The 19,639-nt window shown below is 39.2% G+C and overlaps 1 long non-coding RNA gene across 1 annotated transcript in view; it reads right to left on the bottom strand.

Annotated features, from left to right (window-relative positions):
• Positions 1-1,166: 1,166 nt before the first annotated feature.
• The window catches only part of LOC128776150 (uncharacterized), a 110,401-nt gene continuing 91,928 nt past the window's right edge, over positions 1,167-19,639 (bottom strand). Inside the window, exon 3 of the long non-coding RNA XR_008421149.1 lies at positions 1,167-1,888. This is a non-coding gene — a long non-coding RNA (uncharacterized LOC128776150). The remainder of the gene's footprint in view (positions 1,889-19,639) is intronic.

The following is a 19,639-nucleotide window of genomic DNA, read 5'->3' as shown; positions in this document are numbered from 1 at the left end:
TCTCCTCTCTCTTTCTCTCAAAATAAATAAATATTTAAAAATCAATCAATTCATCTCTTGTTGCCCTGCATATTTCCAGTCCTGCTTTTCCTAGAATTTTAATTAGAATTTTATTCACATTAATTAATTTTCCAAAGTGAATTCTATTACCCATGCTTTAATTTATGAAAAATTTTCTTTACAATGCAGTGATACTTGTATATCGTGCATTCGCGTTAGAAAAGTTATTTGAATCAGGATTAATTATTCTCCATTTGCCTTTTCACCTTCTCAAGGGTTTGTTCATTGGTTGCTTTTGATTTATCATATTTCATAGAGTTTTGACAATGTGCAATGTGTTCTGTATCTTTTATTTTTATGAAATCCAATTTTCCTGTGTCCAATTTTGCAGATCCAAAATTTGCCAGGATTTTAGTTTTCCTGTCCATGCTTGGCAATAGTAAGTCTCACGATGTGCAGCTTTAGCCTTTGTCGATTTTATTCTCTGTTGGTTCTTTCCATCAGCAGTGTTTGTTATGAATTGAATAATCACTGACTACTTGCACTGGATTTTCAGCTAATCCATGAGAGAAGTGCAAGCAATTCCTCCCCACTTGCGTTTCAGAATTGTCCTACCGCTTGAATTATTCTGTCGTACAACTCATCCTATTCGTCTCTGTGAATACCGTTGCGGGACATACAGCAGGCAGCAAGAGTGAAAAGACATGTGAAATGCCTTGAGCTGCTACAGGAAATATGAAACAACACTGACCTGAATACATGCGTAGGAAGAAGAACTAATGTGGCGTCTCTACATGCCAGCTGGTTGGGGCATGAGGCCACAGTGAGTTCAGAACTATGCCATCTACGTCTACTGCCATCTCCAGTGGAGGCGTTAATGTGGCGGGGAGGCTTAGGGTGGCATCTGGGACCAACTTCCACATGAGACATAGCAGGTCATCGCTAGGACCACGAGACTTTAGGGGCCCACAGAAATGTTATAAGTTCTTTTCAACTCAGGAGGCAAAAATATCCACTTTTAGGCTGAAAAATGTTTTATATATAATATTAATGTAAAATGTACATATAATATGCATCTCTACACAAATGCAGTTATAAAATATAATTTAAAAAATAAAATTTGAAAATATAACTTTTAATCTGTGGTTTTTTTTTTTTGAGGGGAAGAGGTCGACAGAGGTAAAAGTGCTTAGGGCCCACAAAAATCAAAATGCCAGCCTCTCGGCATGAGGGCATCCGATTGGTATCGCAGCACTTCCCGTGCACCTAAAGAGAGCTCTCGGGGACAAGCATTTCATAACATGATAAAAATAAGGCTTGCTTATTGAAAAATACTCAACAGCCACATGACCAGTATTTTCTCATTTTTCTTCAGGGGAAAAAAGCTCGAATACCAGAGTGATTCAAAGCCAGATCCCTGGCTATCTTGGCCCCTGGTCCGCCCCAGCACATCCGATCTCTATCCCATGTGGCTGGGCTTGGCTTTGAACAGACAAAGCCCTGGCCGACCCACCTCTGACCAGAGGGGTCATGTTCAGAGAAACCATATTTTACACGGTTCTGCCACCGGGTCCTCAGGACTCCTTGGTTTCATTTTGTACCTCAGCACCTAACACTGGGGCTCTCAGTCAATATTGAGGGAATTGCCTTCCCTATGCTGGTAAGAGTGGAAGCTAATAGGGAATACTATGCTATTAATAGCTGTATATATTATTTCAGGAAAAAAGTTGTTCTGATGTAATTTCTGGGAGAACTGAAAATAAAATGATCTCTTCAGAAGAGACGTGAAGTACTTTCCTCCCCTTGTTTTCTGTTGTTGGTTCACCACCTCCTCTTGCCTCCTGTTTTCTCTCTGGCACTTCTTCTCCCCTTCCATGAAGTCAGGCATCTGGAAAGAATTTTAGGGGCATCAGAGCCAGTGGGAACATGCTCTTTGCCTTCTGGGTTAGGTCACTCCCATTCCTTATAATTTCTCCCCTAAACCAAAGGTTCAGAGTGTGACAATCTCTGCTCCTATCTTCCAGAAACAACAGATCCATTCTTCTACCTCCCTTTCTTTCTTCTTTTCTCTTAAAGAGCACCAGCTCTGAGTTCCCACCAATTTCAGTCCTGTTTGGACCCTCTGAGGTGGCCAAAAGCAGTCCCCGTCCAGTTAACTTTGCCAACATGCTCACATTCTTTCCATTTCAGTGTCATTAAAGGCGTTCTAACTGCCTAAGACTCCACTGTTCTTCCAAATAGTTCTATACCATAGATGTGACCTCAGAGTTATTTACCATTTGCTCTTTGATTACATCATGGCTTGGCAATTTGACCTTTTCTCCCACTAGTTGGAAGCAGGAGTTTTGTTTTGTTCAATAAATAAATATGTCGCTTCCCTTATAGGCAGGCAATAGGGACACAGGGTGAGAGGAGGTTATGCTATGATTAATGAACTGTTTGCTTTTCAGTCAAGATAAACTGGCTAATCTGGATGTACTATGAATCTGCACCCTGAGGTGGAGCAACCCATAGAAGCACTTGGGAGTTCATATAACTGCCCTTCTCACCAGATGCTGCTGCTGATATTCTTGGGAGCGAAGCATGACTTGAAAAGTAAGACAAGGCATGTTTTAAAACAAGCACCGGTGGGGACGTGGAGGAACTGAAACCCTTGCACACTGTTGGTAGTAACACAAAATGGTGCAACCTCTCTACAGAACAGTACTAAGCTTCCTCAAAAAACTAAAAATAGGACTTCCATTTGATCTGGGTATTCCACTCACGGCATTTATGCAGAAGAACTGAAATCAGGACCTCAAAGAGATATTAGCACTCCTGTGTTCACTGCAGCAATATTCACAATAGCCAAGATGTGGAAAAAGGGTAAATGCCAATTGACAGACGAATGGATAAAGAAAATGTGCTGTATGCACACAACGGAATATTATTCAGCCTTAGAAAAGAAGGAAATCCCTCACGTGTGACAACATGGATGCACCGTGCGGACATTACGCTAAATGAAATAGGCCAGTCACAGAAAGATAAATAGTGCGATCCACTTAGATGAGGTACCTAAATTGTCAAACTCACGGAATCGAAGAAGGGAGTAGTGATTGTCAAGGGACTGGGGAGAAGGAAAATGAGGAATTACTAGTCAAGGGGCATAAAGTTTCAGTTAATCAAAGTGATTAAGCTCCAGGGATCTGCTCTAAAAAATTACTTTATAGTCAACAATAAGGTATCATACACTTAAAAATACGTTAAGAGGGTAGATTTCATGTTAAGTGTTCTTACCATAATAAAATAAAGCTCAAAAAAAAAATAAGACAAGGTATATTTTGAATAGAACACCACCCGCCATTTTAGTATGCTTAACATTTTAGTATATTAAGAAAGGCAAATAAGTACAAGTGGTAAATTACACGAACACCGCCTCACGCCATTGAGCTACATTCGGAAGGTGGTGCACCCCTTAACGAGTTCTTTTCCTACCAGGCGATCTCATAGGAGAGACCCCGCTTTCATTCCTTAACAGTGTATCTTAAAGATGCTATGTGTTACTACACAAAGAGCTTCTTCACACTATTTAAAAAATAGACTTTGTATTTTAGAGCAGTTTTAGATTCACAGCAAAATTCAGCTGAAACCATAGAGATTTCCCATATACCCCTTGTCCCCACACACGCACAGCCTCCTGCACTATCAACATCCCCCACCAGAGTGGTGCATTTGTTACAACTGAAATACCTACATGACGGGCACACCATCATCACCCAAAATCCACAGTTTAAGTTAGGGTTCATTCTTGGTGGTGTACATTCTGTGGCTTTGGACAAATATGTAATGACATGCAACCACCATTATCGTATTGCACAGAATGGTTTCACTGCCTAAAAATTCTCTATATTCTGCCTTCTCACCCTTTTCTCATCCCTAATTCCGGCCAACCATTGGTCTTTTTACTGTCTCTATAGTTTTGCTTTTTCCGTTAACATCATATGGTTGGAATCATACAGTATAAGCTTTCTCAGATTGACTTCTTTCACTTAGTAATATGCATTTAAGGTTCTCACATGTCTTGAATTTTTTTTAGTGCTGAATAATATTCCATTGTGTGGATGTTACCATAGTTAGGCATTCACCTACTGAAGGATATCTTAGTTCTTCAGCGTTAGCAGTTATAAATAAAGCTGCTATAAATATCCAGGTACAGGTTTTTATGTGGATCACCTCACACATTTTTACAGCTAGGTAATTTTACATTATGAGCACATGCCATTTTTTTTGTACCATTCCTCTAGTGATGAACATTTAAATTACTCCAGTCTTTTGCTGCTATGAACAGTGTTGCAGCGAGTAATCTTCTACAAACATCACATCACATGCATGCAAGTGTATTCTTAAGATAAATTCCTTCAAGTGGAATTTCTGGGTCAAAAGATCTAAGTATGTTGTAATTTTGATGTATATTGCCAAATTGACCTCCACAGAGGTTATAAAAATGTACCTTCCTACTGGCAATGTGTGGGAGTGCCTATTCTCCTGTGGCTTCTGATGTTCTTTCCCAAGTGAAACCTTTCTTCCTCCTTTCCTTCCCATGGCCTTTGCAGAAATTGGAGTCCTTCTGCCCATCGACCCTATGCAGTACCAGCCATATTTATTTCTTTTCTGTGCGTTGCTGGTCTTGATCATGGATTCAAAGACTTTGGAAGGCAGAAGAAGTGTCCCTGTCAAAATATCTTCTGTTGATAGTCTTATAATGAATATAGCTACTAATGCAGAGATATTTTAAGAAGACTATAAAGTTTAAAAGACAGAATCATTTTCATGTATTTACTAAGAAGCTCCCGGTGAATGCAGAGCCATCCAACCACAGTATGACATAAGTTCTAACATTTTCTGTGATAGATGCCTCCTGTGGGAAATCCATCATGTAGAAACTTGGATGGTCTCTAAGTATACTTCCTACATTGTCTTTGGCGTAGAGCTGTTGTCTGAACAAAAATGCCTGAAAACTTAGTGACACTTGGTGAATGGTCAGTGAGTGTAAGCAGGCCTAAGACTCAAAGAATGTAAGTATAAGTATAGCCCTCTTTCCAACATTCCAGTCTCATTATCCATTCAAGTGAATAACGTCATATATATAATGAATATAATGTGGTGTTAGATCTGCTTTTATATCTGTTGCAAATTCCTTTTGAATTCTTATATATTCACACTAGAACTCTCCATGCAGACAGAAAGTCTCCAAGCAACCAACTATGGAATTGAGGTTTTAGGTCCAGCCGTTTCTTTGCCCAGGACTGTGTCAGATGTATCTTTGTGTGATAGACAGTCTCCATGATGGCCCCAAATGACCCCTGTCTCCTGGCATTCATACCTTTGTGCAATTCCCTTTGAGGAGAGCTGGATTTTATGACTCAATTCTAAGAAAAAGAATATGACACTTCAATGACCACATTTCTCTCTCTTGGGTCACTCTATTTCTTATTCCCTCTTGGATCATTTATTCTGGGGAAAGCCAGCTACCATGTTGAATGCCCCATTGACAGGTTCATGTGCTGAGGAAATGATAGATACCTGTGGCCAACAGCTAATGTGGAACTGGGGCCCTCAGTCCACTAGCCCACAAGGAACTTGAGGCAATGGACTTGAAGGCAGATCCTTCCATCTCAGGTGAGCTTTGATGTGACTTAGGCCCTGACCAGCAACTTCAAAAGCAACCTCCTGGGAGAAACTGAGCCAGAAACACCCAGGTGCACTCTCCCTGCATTCCTGGCTCTCAGAGACTATGAGTCAATAAATGCAGTTGCTTTAAACTGCTAAATGTGGGGGTGATTTGTTACGCAGCCATAGATTACTAATGCATTTGTTATCAGAAACTGTACGACCTTCTGGAAAAAGCATTACGGACATGGTCAGGAGATCCAGATGGTCCCCTGCTTGTGACAATTTTTAACAAATCCTTTTCTCCTCTTGATTCAAAAAGCAAAAATAATTACCTGTTTCAGGAAATTAGGAAATCTTGGGAGGAGGAGAACAGGCTCTTTCTTATCTTCTCTATCCTAAGAGAGTTCCTAACTTCGAGAAAAAAGAAATGCAAAACATTTTGCCACTGAGTTTCCTAGTACTGTCACAAATAAACAGTGACTCTTTAATAAGTAATAATGATCACTAAATAATGATTGTTCAGCCTCTTGAGGATTCCTGAATAGAGTGAAAATATTTTAGTGCCACTGGTTCAACCAAAAATCTACAGTAGCAACAGGTTAATGAGTCAATCAATAATAATCAATCAGTAAGAAATTTTAAACATATTAGGCTTCTACTTAGTATGTGCCAGGCACTGCAGTAGGAAGTTTATATACTTTATTTCATTAAATCCTCACATCCCATGAAGTAGGTGTTAGGGACTATGCGTGTGTGTCCCCACTGCAAAATTCATATGTTGAAACCCTAGCCCACAATGGGATGGCATCAGGAGGTAGGGCCTTTGGGAGATAATTAGATCCTGAGGATGGAACCCTCATGATGGGATTAGTGCTCTTATAAACAGAAATAAAGAGAGCCTAAGAAGGTAGTCTGCAAACCAGCAAGAGGGCTCTCACCATTCTGGCACCCTGAGCTCTGACTTCCAGCCTCCAGAACTGTGAGAAATAAATTTCTGTTGTTCAAGTCACCCAGTCTATGGTATTCATGTTATAGCAGCCCAAGCTGACTAAGACAGTAGGTATCATGGTACTTATCAGACCCAGGAAAGATACATGCTAGATTACCCAAGTGATGCAGATTCAATGCAAATATATACAAAACATGAGGTAGTGTGGAAGTTAACCCCACCAACCACACGATCATCTCGGTACCCAAAATTCCCCACCATGCAGTACACAGTGCAAATTACAGTTGCCAACAAGTTGCTCAGCATTCTTTGCAATGGCCACCTTAGCGCAAAGGAACTATCTATCTTCTCTTTGTTCATCTACCCACCTATTAACCATAAATGGGAGGATGTGGGTGAGGTAGTTTGTACCAACTCAGTATTGGTTGAATGTTTAACCTCCTTGGTCAAATATCTTGCGCAGCCACCTCAGAGATTGTCAGTTTTCCTCATGTGCAATTCATAAGTAGTAGTCTGTGTCTGATAAATTGCTTTTCAGTCTAATTAGCTGTAGCAAGAGCAAGAGGGTTTAGTCCCACTTAAAAAAGAAAATGGCATAAGTCATAGCGGCTTTTGCTGGAAAAAAAATCAGTTGAATCTACTTTCCTTCAAAAGTAGCTATGTAAGAGAAAGAACTCCAGGTTTCATGGACTTCGTGGCAGCCCATTCAGTACAATTACAATCCCCGTGTGGCAAGATGGTGTTTTAACGTTAACCCATGACCCTCCCCTATTTAGCCAGCTAGATATGGAGGATCTGTTGCCTGTAGGAAAGTCACAGCTCACTGTGGAGAACAAAAATAACATGTTAATTCTTTGCTTTTGAGCTTTAAAACGTGAGGTCCAGATGTGAGACAAGAGTTGGAAGATTGCGTGAGCACAGTGAATTTTCTGCCCATTGGACACAAGATAAAAAGTCCTTGGGTTAAAAGAGGAACCAAATGTGTGTGTGTGTGTGTGTGTGTGTGTGTGTGTGTGTGTGTATGTGTGTGTGTATGTGTATATACACACACACACACACATATATACATATATGTGTGTATGTATATGTGTGTGTGTGTGTGTGTGTGTATATATATATATATATATATATATATATATATATGGAAGTACTAAGGGAGTCTCATAAGGGATATTGCACTCTCTCTTCTCTTGAGGTGAAAATCCACAATGGTGGTTCCATGATGGAACGCTTGGCAGTTTGAGGTTCTGAGGGTGCAAGAGACCAGTGTTTTGTTTCCTAGGTGGAGTCTGGAGGAGCAGTACATGTGCAGATCTCTTACCTAACCTGGGTAGATAGAACAGCACTAGGCTAAATGGGAAGTCCAGCGGACCTGAGCAAAAGGTCCTGAGAAAGCTTCCGTGGTGAAGAAGAGCATTCAAGATAACTGTGCTCTCTCAGAAGGCAGTGGACCTGAAGGTCCTCACCATGGGGCAAGAGAGATACAGAATGATCTGGTTAGACTTTACATCAGAGACTATATGGGGGAACAGAGCTCTATGAGCATATCTACCAGTGCCTAGGGACCAATATGGCTGATGATAAGGTAGGAGATGCCCCATAGATAGATGCCAAGACTAGATACCCTTCCCATTCCCTCCCCATGCCCTGATGGCTTCAGGCAACCAGAATTTTGATATAATTCTATTGAGAAGCAGGAATAAAGTCAACAAGTCAACCCCGAATTGATTTAGAAAACCCTTAAGTGAAATACAAACATAAAATGACTGAGATTAAGTGTCACCTTTCAGGAAAAGTAAAGACTTGGAGCAGACTTTTCTTTGAAGAAACTTAATTATTGTCTTGGGAGAGATTCTTTATAAGAGATGTATGCATCCCCTAGGGAAATGAGATGCTCTCCCTCAGAGAGAAAGGGCAGAAAAATAAATATAGAAGCATTATTACAGCTGAACCAGAACATTTAGGAAGAGCTCAGTTTCCTAAAATTCAATGCACTATACTCATCCCACATTTTAGACTCTGAAATGACTATCACTGGGGAGATGAGAAGTGGCAAGTTACTTCTGTCCAGATCTTCTGCCACTGTTTAATATCCACATTTCAAGATATGTTTTGAGGTAGTATAGCACTTAGAAAATCAATTCTAGACTAAAATTGTCTGTCCAAATCCTGGCTCATCTACTTTCTAGCCATATGATATTAAGAACTTAATCCAAACCCCATCCTTCTTATTATAAAGAATTTTTTAAATGTATAAGCAGTATATGATACCCATGGAACTCTCACCCACCTTCAACAATTATTAATGCAGCCAGTCTTGTTTCATTTGTATTGTAACCCACTCCCCCACCTCCTCATATTATTTTGAAGCACATCCCAGATAATTAAATTATCATATGATTTAACGCATAACATTTCAGTATGTATCTTTAAAACAAAGGGATACTTGTAAAACAGATAAAACCAGGCTACCATGATCACTTAAAACTGTTTAAATAATTCTTTCGCATCATCAACTAAGCAACCAGTGTTTAAATTTATAATTCTCTCAAAATTTATCATTTATATAGCGTGTTGGTTTGAATCACTTTCCAAGGCACATTGTAACTGGTTGGATATATCTAAGTCTCTTCTAATCTGTACATTCTGCTTTCATCTTTTTTTCCATGCAATTACTGGCTGAAGAAAACTGGTCGTTTGTCCTGTAGAATTTCCCACAGTCTGTATTTTGCTGATTGCATTCCTGGGTGTTGTTTAACATGGCCCTGTGTCCTCTGGGTTTCCTGTAATTAAATCTAGACGAATTCTTCATAGGTGGTGTTAGTTCTTCCAACAGGTGGCACATAATATTCGGTTGTCTCTCTTTTCGTGAAATTAGAAGCTGATTATGCACAATGTCTGGATTCATTAGAGGTTGAAAAATGGTATTATTCTAATTTTTATCTTCCTTCTTCATATACTAGCTGGAATACTTCTGTAGGAAGAAACTCCCCCTGATCTACAACCAGGATACTGAAGAGTACTATTTATTTAAGAAAGGCCAGATAAAGACTTGATTTTCAAAATAATGAGTTGGTTCCCTCCAATAATAACCAACTGGCTGGGTTTTTGTATCACTATGAGCTCACAGATTTATATTTATTTGATGTATTTCAATACACTGTAGTTATTATCTTTGTTTATACTCAAATTATCCTTCTTTGTCCTACGGGGGCCTATTGAAGTTGGCTCCCATGTCCTTTGACATGATTGTATTATTATTTGACATGACCACTATCCCATTTTGCCTGGGACCAAGGGGGTTCCTGTGACACAAGACTTTGGGTTTTAAAGTGAGAAAAGTGCTGGGCAAATTGGGATAGGTTGTTCATCCTAACCTTACAAGTCTTCACTAGCTCCATTGCTGTCTGGTAAGACAAAGCATTCTAGAAATCCTGCCATTTGCAACAACGTGGATGGAATTAGAGTGTATTATGCTAGGTGAAATTAGACAAATATCATATGACTTCACTTGTATGTGGGATTTAAGATACAAAACAAATGAACAGAAGGGAACTGAAGCAAAAATAATATAAAAACAGGGAGGGGGACAAAACAAAAGAGACTCTTAAATATACAGAACAAACTGAGGGTTGTTGGAGGGGTTGTGGGTGGGAGGATGGTCTAAATGGGCAAGGGGCGTTAAGGAAGACACTTGGGATGAGCACTGGGTGTTATATGTAGGGGATGAATCACTGGATTCTACTCCTGAAATCATTATTGCACTATATGCTAACTAACTTGGATTTAAATTAAAAAAAAAAACAAAAAACTTTAAGACAAGACATTCTAGGCTGATCATGTACATTTCCTGCTCCAGATGTGGAATTCAGCCATTTCTCCAAGAATACCCGGTTTCTTTCTGTGACAAAAGGGATTTCAAGAACCCATTCTTCCAACTATACCTAAGCATCAATTTCTGCTCGTATGAAATGATGATGATGATAATAACTCTTGAGTTGTCGTGAGGTTTATATGCAATAATGCTTGCAAAGCACTTACTACAGGGGCTGGGACATAGAAACTTCTTGCTAAAGACTAGCTGCCATCACAGCACTCATACAGGTAATATGGGCAGTGGCAAGGTCTATTCGTTCAGCAAAACTCCACATCATCTCAGGGAAATATCCACATATTTAGCAGTGAGCCATGTTAAAGAAGCACTAATGGCAGCAGGGATAGAGTCACTGTACAATGGCTATATTTGCAATGTGTTCTGTGCAATTTATATTTTTCAAATTCCAGCCATCAGAGCTGTCCAACATTTCAACAAAACAAGGCTATACAGCTGGACATGAGACTGCTTTGAGAAATGTTTTGAAATGTTTGGGTTTGACACCTGAGAAGCCCGTGTTTATTATAAGTTCCCTGTCCTATTGCATATTTGTGTGGCAAGGGAAAGAAATCTCGTACAATAGTTGAAAAATTAGCAAAATCGTGTGCATTAAAGGAGATTCCTAAAAAATAGTATTGGAAGCAGATGTAGAAAAGAAGCCTCAGTAGGTCCCTGAGAAAATGATGTGATCTCTTCTAGAATTCATTAAAGAACAAGCTATAGCAGATAGCCACATTAGCCTTCTCAAAGTAGGTATTCATCTGCGTCCGCTGACATTGACAGCCGTAGTGAGTCCCTGTGTTTGTGATGTGCATAAAGGAGAAACAGATCAAAGAAGCCTTGTTCTGTGAATCATTGCAAACAACTACAAAGGAATTGATGAGTTCAGTCCTGTCAGTGCCTGCTTTTTGAAAGCATATGTTAATGCTTGACATATGGGAATCAATTTGTGTCGATAGTACCCCTGAACCAGTAAGATAAATTCAAGATCCATTGCCTTTGTAAAGGAAGTAGACCCTCTTATCATTATCACACATAATATTGCATCGGGACGCTTTTGCTGCAAAGCACATCCCCCAAATAGCAAAAGCTGGTTTAAACATCGTGGTGAATCAAAGACATTTTATCAGAGGTTGTACGCCAACTCCTCCCCAACTCCAGGTTTTGACGAAGGAATGAGAACAGGCACTCTATATAGAAATGAAGTGGATTTTCATTGGCCACATGCTTCCTTGTTTTTTCCTCAATAAAACATGATTTTCCTAGCAATTACTTACATATAAACAAAGATGAAAGGCAATTAATACAAAAGCTGAGTAATGCGTGCATAAACCAGGCCGTACAAGGAGAGGATAATTATTAAATGTTAGATGAAAGTCCCTGGAGAAGATGATCGGAACAAGGTCTCTGACTCAGTCAGGCTTTGGCTCTGCCAACAACACCCAAGAGTCCCTTCCTGGGAAGTGAGTGGGCCAGGCCCTGAATGAGTCAGGAGAGCCCAGACTCAGGACAACACAGTCATCTGGAAGGCTTAGTGTGGGCCAGGTGCTAGACATCCAGCAGGAAAAGGAGAATGGACTATTCTGTAGTTTCTATGCCCCTAAGGCTTCCAGATCGTAGAGTGGGCAAAGCAGAATGTACTCTATATATGAAGAGAATGTCTGTCTAGCTGCAGGATGTGGAGGAGAGAGAGGGATTTCATCAGCACACAGCCAAGGCAGGCCAAGTAGACAACAAGATGGGCAGGCTCACTCAGGAGTTCCGTTCTCAGATTCCAACGTCAATACAAAGGCAGTGCCATCTTGGTGATGACAGCCTTGACTTACCTGCTTGAGTCACACTGCTCCAATGGGCTATTCATATTGTCAATACACAAGGAAATAAGTCTGTTTATTTCAAACCAAGGAAGAAATTCAAAAAAAAAAAAAAAACTTTAAATAGTTTATTCTCTTACATGGCAAATGCAATTAAATCCTTAATGTATTTGCGGTGCCTGGGTAACTCGGTCGGTTAAGCGTCTGCCTTAGGCTCAGATCATGTTCTCATGGTTAGTGGGTCGGAGCCCTGCATCAGGCTCTCTGCTGTCCACACAAAGCCCACTTTGGATCCTCTGTCCCCCCACCTCTGTCTCTCCCCACTCCCTCTCTCTCTCTCTCTCTCTCTCTCATTCTCTCTCTCTCCAAAATAAATAAAAACTTAAAAAAATTTCCCAAGTAAATTTAGCACATCTATATAAGGAATCAGAATGAACTCAGTAGCACAGTTGTACATGCTTATTAGGAAATTTCTAGTTTAGATAAAGCATATTGACAATAGTAATTTCATTCTTCCCTTTTTGGGGGGTTGGTGGGGGGAAGCCTAGTAAGTGAAATAGTGAGCCCAGCAAGTGATACCACAATTCACTGGCATAAGATGAATAATGACTTCACCCAGGATTTTTGTATGGCAGATCCTACTCTTTGTGTTTGGCTTTTTTTAAAGTTTATTTATTTATTTTGAGAGAGAGAGAGAGAGCACGCGCACAAGTCAGGGAAGGGAAAAGAGAGAGGGAGAGAGAGAATCCCAAGCAGGTTCTGCACTACCAGTGCAGAGCCTGATGCGAGGCTCGAACTCACAAACCGTGAGATCATGACCTGAGCTGAAACCAAGAGTCAGACACTTAACTGACTGAGCCACCCAGGTGCCCCTATGTTGGGCTTTTTAATTTCTGGTTGGTAGAGTTTTTTGTTGTCTGTTTTTGTCATTAATGTATAAGGTTTTGTTTTGTTTTGCTTTTTAAAGTAAGAGAATGCATTCTGCTCGGCACCTTTTCAACTTGGCAGAATTTATTGAAGACTCTTTCATTTCAGTTGTTTTCAATGTTGAATAGTTAAAAACAAGATATATTTTTCATTTTGTTGATATGATTAGAAAAATAGACACATGTGTGCACGTGTGTGTGTGTGTGTGTGTGTGTGTGTGCGTGCCACTTAGATCTATCTTATTAACTATGTTATTTAGACCTGGTTTATTCTTACCTCTTTTTTCTTATTACCATGAGAGATGGGAATCAAAAACTCCTCTATCAGTAAGTTCCTTCTTAGCTCTCTTTATATTTCCAGTAGATTTTGCCTCATGTACTTTGATGCTTTGATATTTGATGCATAAATAGATTCAGAAAAATTAGAGCCTCGTTAAGGATTTTACCCTTTTCATTGCGAGATGTCCTTCTTTAATTTTTTAAATTCAAATATAATTCACAAACAGTGTTATATTAGTTTCAGGTGTACAATATAGTGATTCATCAGTGCTTATCAAGATGTCCTTCTTTATATTTAATAATTTTGTCTTAATTCACCCTGAACTAATAACAATATCACTACTTTTCTTGCTGCATTTACTGGGCATGCTTTTAGCTATCTGTGTCTGAGTATAACATATATTTGGATTGTGCTTTGTGTTCTGTGCTTAGAATTTTTTTCTTTCAATAGATTTTACATTTCTTGCCATGAGAAAAATATTTGGCCACAGTTTGATCATCCTTAGTTGCATTTTTCCTTTATAATGTTATACAAACACAAATTAAAGACACACACACATACACACATATATTTATTTTCCTATATGGTCTTTGGTTTCTTTATTGAATGTGTGTTTTCATTCTGATCATTCCAAAGGTTTATAGTCTATTCTGGGATCTGTTAGTGGTTACCTTTGTAGCTTTATGTAGTGTTATCACAGTTTAAAATTCTTATATGGTATTTTATGACTCATCACTACAAACGATGAGAAAATTACCACACACACGTATTCCATCTTGTTATCCTACACTGCCCAATTTTGGCCTAATATATTACCACTAATGCTTCTGGTTGTTACCTTTATACTTTATACACTGACCCCTCGATCACTTAGTTTATCATTTTAAAATGCCTGGAAATCGTGCAAACAGTGATAAAGAACCCATACTTATACTGCTTCTTTTCCCTCTCTCTACCGCTCACTTTTGGCTTCTTGTACTAGTATTATCATTTCTTTGTTATTTTGTATTCTGTTACTGAAATTCCTACAGTTGCTTAGCCTTTATTCTACGGATTCTACGAATTGAGCGCTTACTCTCCTCACCAGCATGGCTACTCCCTTAATCTCTTGATTGGCACCTTCAGAAATTTTTTTCTTTTTTTTTTTTTTTTTAATTTTTTTTCAACGTTTTTTATTTATTTTTGGGACAGAGAGAGACAGAGCATGAACGGGGGAGGGGCAGAGAGAGAGGGAGACACAGAATCGGAAACAGGCTCCAGGCTCCGAGCCATCAGCCCAGAGCCTGACGCGGGGCTCGAACTCACGGGTTGCGAGATCGTGACCTGGCTGAAGTCGGACGCTTAACCGACTGCGCCACCCAGGCGCCCCAGAAATTTTTTTCTTAAGAAAGGACACAGAAGTTCTCTTTGCCTGGCGTGCCTGCATGCTTGGAAACATCAAATGACAATTTGACTAAGAAACCAATTCTCGGGTCACACATTTTCTGAGGACATGGCAAACCTTTTTCACCATCTTCTGGAAGTTTACGTTTTATCTTAATTAATTATTTATTTATAGGCCTAGAGTCTTTCTCTGTTTCTGAAGTTGAGTAACTTCACTAAACCATGTCTCAGGCTAATTTTGCTGATTCTTTTTTTTTTTTCTTTCTTTCTTCCTCCCCACCCCCGCCCTGGAATAGTTGGGCCTATTTCAAACTATGGATTAGGTCGTATTTATACTTAAATATCTGAGTATTTGTTCTGTTTCCTTTAATAGAGACACCATCCATGGAGGAGTTGAAATTTCTTTTCCTCCTGTCCATATCTATCATTTTCTCACCAATCATTTTAAATAGTTGGTTCATTCCTATTTATTTTCCTTTACTTTTTCCAGCTCTTTTCTCTTTATCCCTGCCCTATAATCAAGCAGCATCTCTTTTTCTGTTGCTAATGTTAGTTTTCACTTTTGTAAGTACCCCTTAGTTCTTTTATCTCTTTCCAGAGCCTTACAGATTCTTTTTTCTATTTTAATTACTTTCCATTGTTTAACTATGTCTTACTTGAGCCAATATGGCTCTTCTTTGAATTATTGCTTCAGAAAGCCCATTCTAAAAAGTTTGTAATGAGAAAGTATTTCTACGATTTTTATCTACATTATGGCATAATTTTCTGGAATGTTAGTCCGCCTTTTGTCACGTCCCTTTCATTTATTTTTCTTGCAGTGTATTTGCATTATGTTCCACACAAACTCCTTTCACATTATTAGTCATACTTTTATGAGATTACTCACTGATTTATGTGGACTGTTCTTTATAGGTGAACTATTTTCTAAAGGATGATTGGCAGAGAGTACAGAGAAGTGAACTGGGTGCACCATCAGCTTGGATTTCTCTCTGCCCTGCGGCTTCGTCTCCCATTTCCGCAGGAAGTAGGGTTGGCCAGCTGTGATGGTCAACATGGCGGCATTCAGCATTTACCCCCCTTCAGCTTCAAGGCCACGCCCACTCTTTTACTCTCCTTTTGAGTAAAGATGGCATGTCTCCTCCTTTCCTCCTTGAGCTCTGCATCCTCTCACATGGCTCAGGGATGTCCCCGCCCGAGTTTGCCTTCCCACCGAGACCTTGCTGTTCACTGAAGCCAATGGTTTCTTTCCTTGGTATGCTCAGCCCATTTCAGGCAGGCTCTGTGTTACCTGAGTGCTGAGAGTCGTGCTTTTGCTTTCAGCCTCCTCTTTTAATCAAGCCCAACCTGACTGTGTTAATCAGGATTTGGGCCGTTTTCAAGTTTTATGTATATTTTCTTTTCCAATTTCCAAAAACGATTTTAGTTGTTTTCAATAGATTTCAAAAAGCAGAGTGAGGCCAGATGCCTTGACTCTGCCATCTCACTGATGACCTTGATGTAGCGAGGAATGATACTGGATCTATTTCTTCTACAATTGGATTTCATAAATAATATGATCTGATGAAAGATGATATCATGGAAAGATGGGTCATGGCTGAATGCAAATGGAGTTTCAGACAATAAAGTTTGAGAATATCCAGTGTGTTCAAACCAGTGCCATTTCCACATCTGGCTTAAAGTGGTCCCTTAGGAAGATCAACCTGGCAGGGTTCTTCAGGCCGGTCAGGCTGAGCTGGGGGAGGTGGGAGAGCTTTAGGAAAGATCAGCCTGGCAGCTGTTACAGGGATCTGGGCATGGTCATGACTAAACCTCAAGATATGTTCACGCTATAAGGGAACTGATTAACAGAAGTAGCGTTAGAATACTCAGGATGTGATTCTTTTAAGTCCTTTTGAAACTCATTGCTCTTGTGTTTCAAGAGAACTTGAACTACGGAGAATGTGGTTTTTCAGATTACCCAGTATTCCTTTTGTCAGGATCCACAGGAAACTATCTCTCAGATCGTGCATCTCCAAGCAATTTTATTGTGTGTTATCAACTTGGGGTCCTCTTTGTAGAGCCTACTAGAAAACACTGAAGTTAAGATATGGCTCTTGGGAAAAAGGCATATGCACATCACAGCTGGCATTCTGTTCCCCCATCCAACCTTGGTTGTCTCCTCCCTTTCTTACTTGTACTCACCCTTTGCCATATTTTCTCAATTACACTGGAATTACTGTATCACTATCCCATCTTATCTTTGAAAGACTATTTAAATATTTTTTATAGGGACATAGAGAACAAGAAAAATGGGATTTAAAAGGAAAGAACATAATTCAAGCAAGCCAACTCTAAGAAGACATTTTGGAGACAATTGGGGAACCTGGAAAATGGAAATTAGATTATAGTAGGGAGTATTATTAATTTTTTACGTAAGATAATGGTATTGTGGTTTTTTTTTAAGTCCTTAGTTAGCAATACATGATGAGCTATTTATAACTGAAACGTATATGTGTCTGTGATTTGTTTCAATTAACTCCAGAAAAAAATAGCAGATGGGAATTAGAAGAGAAAACATAAAAGCAATTTTTTAATGTAAAAACTGAAGATAATACTACTTCTAACAGCGATAATATATTTGAAAAGAATAAAAGTGGACCACTTTCTTATATCATACACAAAAATAAACTCAAAATGCATTAAAAACCTACATGTGAGATCTGAAACCATAAAATACCTAGGGGAAAACAGGCTGCAATCTTTTTGATATGAGCTAGAGCAACAGTTTTCTGGATACATCTGCTTACACAAGGAAAAAAAGAGCAAAAATAAACTATTGGAATGATACCAAAATTAAAAGCTTTCACACAGAAAAAAAAATCAACAAAACAAAAAGGCAACCTACTGAATGGGAGAAGATATTTGCAAATGATATATCAGATAAGGGTATAATATCCAAAATTTATAATGAACTTATACAACTCAACACTAAAAACACAATCTGATTTAAATGGATGGAGAACCTGAACAGACTTTCTCTAAAGAAGACATCCAGATGCCAAATAGATACATGAAAAGATGGTCAACATCACTCATCATCAGGGAAATACAATGAGATATCACCACATACCTATCAGAATGGCTAAAATAAAAAGACAAGAAATAACAAGTATTGGCAAGGATGTGGAGGAAAAGGAATTTTCATGCACTGTTGGTGGGAACATAGTGGTTCAGCCACTGTCAAAAAGAGTATAGAGGTTCCTCAAAAAATTAAAAATGGAAATACCATATGATTCAGTAATTACTCCTGGGTATTTATTTACCTGAAGAAAGTAAAACAGTAATTTGAAAAGATATGTGCACCCCTACGTTTACTGAAGCATTATGTACAGTTACAATAGCCAAAATAAGGAAGTAATCCAAGTATCCAGCAATAGATGAATGAATAAAGGAGATGTAGTATACATGTGATGGAATATTACTCAGTCATAAAAAAAGATCAGATCTTGCTATTTGGGACAATATGGATGGACCTAGAGGGTATTAGGCTAAGTTAAATAAGTCAGACGGAGAAAGATAAATACCATATGATTTCACTTCTATGTAGAACCTAAAAAACAAAACAAACAAACAAGCAAACAGACAAAAAGCAGAAACAGACCCATAAATACAGAAAAGAAACTGTTGGTTGCCAGGGGGGAGGGGGGTGGAGGATGGGCAGAAGGGGTAAAGAGGAGTGGAAGACACAAGCTTCCAGTTATGGCATCCGAAAGTCATTGGGATAAAAGATACCGCACAGGGAGCACAGTCAAAGGTATTGTAATAGCGCTCTATGGTGACAGATAGTAGGTACACTTGTGAGCACAGCATAACATATAGACTGGTTGAATCACTATGTTAGATGCCTGAAATTAATGTAACATCGTGTGTCAAGTATATTTCAATAAATAAATAAGTATTGTAATTGAGAAAAGGCATAGAAGTTCTCAGAAAGTCAGAGTGCACTGCTCCTAAACTGATTTGGGGGGGATGCAATTAAACTCAGTTTATGCATGAACGGTCTGTTTGCATTTGAGAAAAAATGCATTTGAAACATGTAATGTTTACGGAAGTTAACAGAGGGCCCTAAATTTTAGATTTCAGTGAGGAAAACTGAAAGGAAAGGAACAGATATTTATTAAGCACTTTATTCTAGGCGCTGTGCTCAGGGCCTTCACATGTATTTTCTAAGTGTTCCTACCAACCTGGTTAGAAGAATATTCCTTCCTCCCTTTCTATTTTTTCTCCTCTCCTCTTCCTGAATGATGGATGGGAGCGGTGTGGTTCACTGAATTTGGAGGTTTATAATCCTGTCTCCCTGGGACATGTGAAGAAATGCCGGGCTCCTGTTCTGACCTGTTAGAAGCCATGATGGTTGGCCCCAGCCCCAATACTACATAAATGTAAAATGAATTTTAATAATATATTTTATTTAATCCAATATGTCCAAAATATGGTCATTTTGATATACAGAGAATAGGAGAATATTGATGAGCCATATTACACTCATTCTATATACTAATCTTCAAACTCTGGTGTATTTTACATTTGCAGCAAGCTTTTAGGAAGAGGCGTGCTGAGTCAGGAAGGTAACCCCTGGCCAGCTGGGAAACCTGGGTCCCAATGCTAACTGTGCTCCAACCTTCTAAGTTAGGAGAGGATCCCAAGCACCTGGCAACCAGCCTCATGCAGAGTGAGTTTGGGCAAGTCAAACCATGTCTTTAAACCTTACATTCTTCCCGA

This window comes from Panthera pardus, unplaced genomic scaffold (assembly GCF_024362965.1).
Source record: "Panthera pardus isolate Hobbes unplaced genomic scaffold, ASM2436296v1 HiC_scaffold_1, whole genome shotgun sequence".
NCBI classification, from domain to species: domain Eukaryota; kingdom Metazoa; phylum Chordata; class Mammalia; order Carnivora; family Felidae; genus Panthera; species Panthera pardus.
This window is presented reverse-complemented; position numbering and strand designations above follow the sequence as displayed.